The sequence below is a fragment of the Aulostomus chinensis genome, chromosome 4, assembly GCF_037954235.1.
Source record: "Aulostomus chinensis isolate RoL2024-O1b breed Wild chromosome 4, RoL_Achi_v1.0, whole genome shotgun sequence".
In the NCBI taxonomy this organism is placed as follows: Eukaryota; Metazoa; Chordata; class Actinopteri; order Syngnathiformes; family Aulostomidae; genus Aulostomus; species Aulostomus chinensis.
Genome location: NC_141323.1, coordinates 26,475,343 through 26,480,739, shown reverse-complemented (window position 1 = coordinate 26,480,739; position 5,397 = coordinate 26,475,343). Strand labels below are relative to the sequence as shown.

Here is a 5,397-nt window from a genome sequence, read left to right as displayed (position 1 = left end):
ACAGATGTGGAATTATTGGCTCACACAATGTTGAGGCAACTGGGAAGAAGACAAACAAAAAAAGGCTTGTGTGATTCAGACATTCATCAAAAATGGTCCTGTAGAACTGTTCAATGTGTCATGACTTCAGAAGCTCAAATCCTCTCTAAGTTCTAGTGAGAGTGGAAGAGATTATAAAATGAGAGAAGCAGGGCCCTCACTCAGAGCTGAAACAGCTCAGTTGGGAGAGCGTTAGACTGAAGATCTAAAGGTCCCTGGTCCGATCCCAGGTTTCAGCAGAGGAACAGCATTGACTTTACTTTCCAGTGGAGGAACTGCAGACATGAAGGAAACTACCATCTTGTCCTGTGCATTCTTATGACATTCAAGACATTTTTGGAGCCTCTTGTTGGATTTTGCCACAGAGAATCAGAGCCAATCAAAAGCATGGTGGACTTTAACATGGAGGATTGAACAAGTCAAGAAAGCAGCAGTTTGACCTTCACAGGTATTTCTTTTCCTGTCTAAATGCTGTAGAACGAGCCTGAGTAGCTCAGATGTTAGAAAATCAGACTTTTAATCTCAGGGTCCAGGGTTCAAGTCCCTGTTCAGGTGCTGTGGATGTTCCAGTGTTTGACAACATGGTACTGAATAAAGTTTGGTGTTGAACAAACTGTCAACGTGGAAGTGTTTTTGTCTTGCCACTGTGAGACTGTTGCTAGAAAAGTGACCAACAATAATTTCATGATGCATGCAATTAACAAAACACCTACATTAATGGTCGCAGGGGGGCTGGAGCCTATCCCAGCATCTACAGGTGAGAGGCAGGGTTCACCCTGGACAGGTCGCCAGTCCATCACAGGGCCAACAATACAGAGATGAAAAACCATTCACACTCACATTCATACCTACGGTCAATTTAGAGTGTCCAATCAGCCTCTTCCCAAATTAAATGTCTTTGGATGGTGGGAAGAAGCCGGAGTACCTGGAGAGAACCCACGAATGCATGGGGAGAACATGCAGACTCTACACAGAAAGATTCTGCACCCGAGCCTGGACTCAGAACCAGTGCACCATGGGAGATCCCCCAGAAACCCAGAACCTTCTTGCTGTGAGGCCGCAGTGCTAACCACTGCAACATCATGCCACCGTGGTCTTATATACTTTTCTCAATTGCGTTTCTTTCTTGTCCTCCTGAGATCAAAGACAGAATTCTAGTTACTGTCAAATCCCTGATGACATCATCAGGAATTCTGACTTTGATCTGGAGACTCTTGCTTTAATCTGAATTTGATCTGACTAAAGTTTTAGTTTAGGTTGCATGATACCGACCACCTCATTTCTCCTGATAAACTGGTGACCTGTCCAGGGTGAACCCTGCCTCTTGCCCAATGTCACCTGGGATCGCCCGCCCCCCCCCTGACCCTTAAAGGATAAGAATAGAAAGTGGATGGAGGGATGGAATCAGCTGATATGATCCACATTCTAATTGTTCCTTTCCCTCTTTAGAAGTCATGGAGAATAGTAGTGTATATAATAATGTATATACAACCTTGGAGTATCTTTCCAAAGCTTTTAGTATTTCATCTTGTTTCTACTTGTAGTTTTAGTGTCTGGATCTTTTCTTTTTATATCCTGCTGTCTGCTCTTTGCTTTTGGAGCTTCCTTCAACAACTACCAAGCCTCCTGGGTACTGTAGGAAACATGGTCAAGTTCTTCTTACTTTTGCAGTCACGTCCTGCTCACATTGGTCTGTCTTCATTTTGACTCCTCCCACTGCCACAATGACCAGCCTTTATACACTTGGTGACTGGGGCCCTGGTTGCTGCAGGCCTCAACACCAGCCTGTGGTTGTGAGCAGGGCAGAACAGAACTGACAGTATCTCACATGCAGGACCTGGGTCAGATCCTGGTGCCAGCTGGGGCACCGCTTTAACCTGGACCCCCTGGAAGATTTTCTCTAGGAACTCGCCTTTTTGGTTCCGTCAAGGCCTGTGAGGATGGCGAAGAGTGATCCACCACCAGGCAGCACAGTCAGCTGCAGCCATTTTTTTCCACTAGAATCAAGTATGATAGTGAAAGGCAAGGCAAGGCAATTTTATTTGTAGAGCCCGTTCTCACAAACAGTTTGTCTCAAAGGGCTTCACATGGCATCATAACAACATCCTCTGCACTTAGACCCTCACATCGACTGAGGAAAAACTCCATAGAAAACCCTTTTAACAGGGAAAAATCTGAGAAACCTCAGGGTGAGCAACAGAGGAGGGATCCCTCACCCAGGACGGACAGACGTGCAGTAGATGTTGCTACAGACAAGAAAACAGTTTACAATGCAAAATGTGGGAAACACGGAAATGTTAACAGTTGAAGAAGGAAGCTTCTGGAAGGGGAGGAAGGGAGAGCAAGCCAGCTTGATGGGGGACTGGATGGCAGACTGGTTCATGGAAGGGGAGCGCAGGCCGGTGTAACAGTAGGGAATAAAAGGGGGGGGTGGGGGGGCGATGCAGGCGGCGGTTGGAGCTCTGGTGGATCTGTGGAAACAGAGAGACTGCGAGACACCAAGGCCAAACTGCAAAGTGCAACAAGTAATGGAAATACAGTTCCAAAAATGTGCAGGGAGGAGAGGAGGAGAGAGGGGGAGAGGAGGAGAGGGGGGGGGAGAAGAGAGGAGAGGAGAGGAGAGGAGAGGAGGGAAGGGCTCCATGTAACCTGATGTGTCCCCCAGCAGTCTAAGCCTGTAGCAGCATAGCTATCAATGGTTCAGAGCTACCTGAACCAGTCCTAACTGAAGGCTCTGTCATAGAGGAAGGTCTTAAGCCTGGACTTAAACGTAGTTAAAGTGTCTGCCTCTCTGACCCATGGAGAGAGCTGGTTCCAAAGTAGAGGAGCCCGGTAACTAAAGGCTCTACCTCCCAGTCTGTTTTTATTGATACTGGGAATCACTAAAAGACCTGCATTCTGGGAGCGGAGTGCTCTGGTCGGACAGTAGGGACTAATGAGCTCTTTCAAATATGATGCAGCTTTATCATTAAGAGCCTTATAAGTCAGCAGAAGGATTTTGAAGTCGATTCTAGATCCTACAGGAAGCCAGTGGAGAGAAGCTAAAGTGGGAGAGATGTGTTCTCTCTTCTTAACTCCCGTCAAAACCCTTGCTGCAGCGTTCTGGACCAGCTGGAGACTCTTTAGAGAGTATTTAGGACATCCTGACAAGAGAGAGTTGCAGTAGTCCAGCCTAGAAGTGATAAATGCATGCACCAGTTTCTCAGCATCACTCTGGGAAAGGATATTCCTAATCTTAGCGATACTTCGCAGATGGAAGAAGGCGGTCCTGGTCACATGCTTTATGTGGGAGCTGAAGGAAAGGTCCTGGTCAAAAATGACCCCAAGGTTCCTTGCAGTTGTACTCGGGGTCAAGGTGATGCCATCGAGAGTAGTGATCTGATTAGAGAGTGTGTCCCTGAGGTGTTTAGGTCCAAAAGAAAGACTGGTGAGTACTTGCTAACTAACACTTCCTGTTTTTATTGCTATTCTTCCATGAATGTGCTCATGTTGGTTTGTCCCCAACCACAGTTTCAAAGCCATGATGACATCTTTCATTAACAATCAGATTTTTTCTCTATTTGGACAAATAAGGTTTCAACTGACATGGCTGGCCAACGTCCTGGAGTTAATTCAGTCTGTAGAACCAGGTTCTGGTTCCTTCTTTTACTAGGCAGGAACGGGCAGCAGATCCAAGATCAGTAGGTGCAGATGTCTGCTTTGACTGGTAGGAGGAAAGAGAGCAGGAGAGCTGGTCAGAGACAAAGACAGATAATGAAGAAGGACTGCTGTATTCTGCTAGCACATGCTAGTCACAGTCAGAGATAATGAGTCTCAGCAGGTAAAGATTCATCACTGATTTCAGAAGATAATTGGACGTTCACTGGAAGATTATGAATGTTTGTGGGTCAGAGGTGAAAAGAGTACAAGTGCACCTGTTGTGTGTGATGGGGCACCAACATGCAAGAAGTTGTCATCCATTTTGAATGAAACAGTGAAACTTCAAGTAAAGAATTGAAATTATTTAATTAACAATGAGGCCTCTGTCATAAAACAAAAGGAACAATGACTACATCACCATTTCCACCTCTTTTTAACAGATTCACATTTCAAAACAATCAGGTTTATTTTGCTCCTTTCTTTCAGCAGAGGATGGTTTTGTTCCATCAACCTCTGGGTTCTTGGCCCAGCACGCTTCCTCTGCTCCACTCTGCTCTACCATTTATTGAACAGGCCTTGATTTAGAAGAGCAGGATTGTGACAAGAACAGGAATGTGAGTGTTGAAGGTTTCACAATTTGCTCTGTAGCAGGCCTAAGCAGGTAAAGATTCATCTCTGATTTCAGAGGAGGATTTGAAGAATTTGTTGTTGCTGAACTGTTTATGTTTCAATTTCTGGACGTTCACTGGTGGAATGTTTGTGGGTCAGAGGTGAAAAGAGTACAACTGCACCTTTTTTGTGTGATGGGGCACCAACATGCAAGAAGTTGTCAAACATTTCCAGCAAAACAGCATGAAACTTCAAGTAAAGAATTAAAATTATTGAATTCAGTGTTTAACTACCAGGCCTCTGGAATAAAACACCAGGAACAACTGACTACCTCACCATTGACTTCACACTGATAACCAGGAGGTAACGTGGTAGTCAGAGCAGCGATGCTCAGGTCTGTGGACTCAGAGGAGGATTCTTCTTTTGGTCCTGGGTTTGAAGACATCAGCAGCCTTGTTTGAGTCAACTGGGATGTTCCTCTCAATAGACAGCAGCATGAAATCAGAGAGCCTGTCTTCTCCATGTCTCCTCCTGAGCTGGTCCTGGATCAGCTTCAGTTTGGAGAGTCTCCGTTATACTGAAGCAGAGTGTTACATATGCACTGACAGTCTTGTACATAGGAGGTGGCTGTCACTGCTTAGTAATAAGGAACAATGGCAGTTACAAAAGAAAGGTACTTTTATGTTGAAGTTCCATTAAGGAAGTGTGCTTTTGTTTTTTTGGTGTGTGTGGGTTGTAAGAGTGACTGGCAGAAGAAACTAAACGTTCGGTTGACGCTCCCGTCTCTCTCATTCATTTTCTGGACATAATATTGGCGACGAGGATGGCTGATTTTAGTATAAATTTACCCCCACCTGCGCCTTTCCTTGCACTGCCCGGCGACCCACCAGTTGCGTGGGGGAACTGGATGGAGAACTTTGCGGTGTATTTGGACGCTTTGGGCTGTGAAGGCATGCCTGACAGAAGGAAGTTGGCACTCCTGCGCCATTGTCTCGGCGTGGAGGGGCAGCGGATTTTTCGCACTCTGGGCTCGCCAGCGACGTATAATGAAGCTGTGGGTCTATTGACGGAACACTTCAGCGGCCAACAGAGAATCCTGCTTCGGCGCTA

General features: G+C 45.9%; 1 non-coding gene across 1 annotated transcript; it reads left to right on the top strand.

Moving 5' to 3' along the window:
* The first annotated feature begins 205 nt into the window (after positions 1-205).
* trnaf-gaa (transfer RNA phenylalanine (anticodon GAA)) lies at positions 206-278 on the top strand. The gene has a single exon. It is a non-coding gene; the product is annotated as a tRNA-Phe (tRNA).
* The last annotated feature ends 5,119 nt before the right edge of the window (positions 279-5,397 follow it).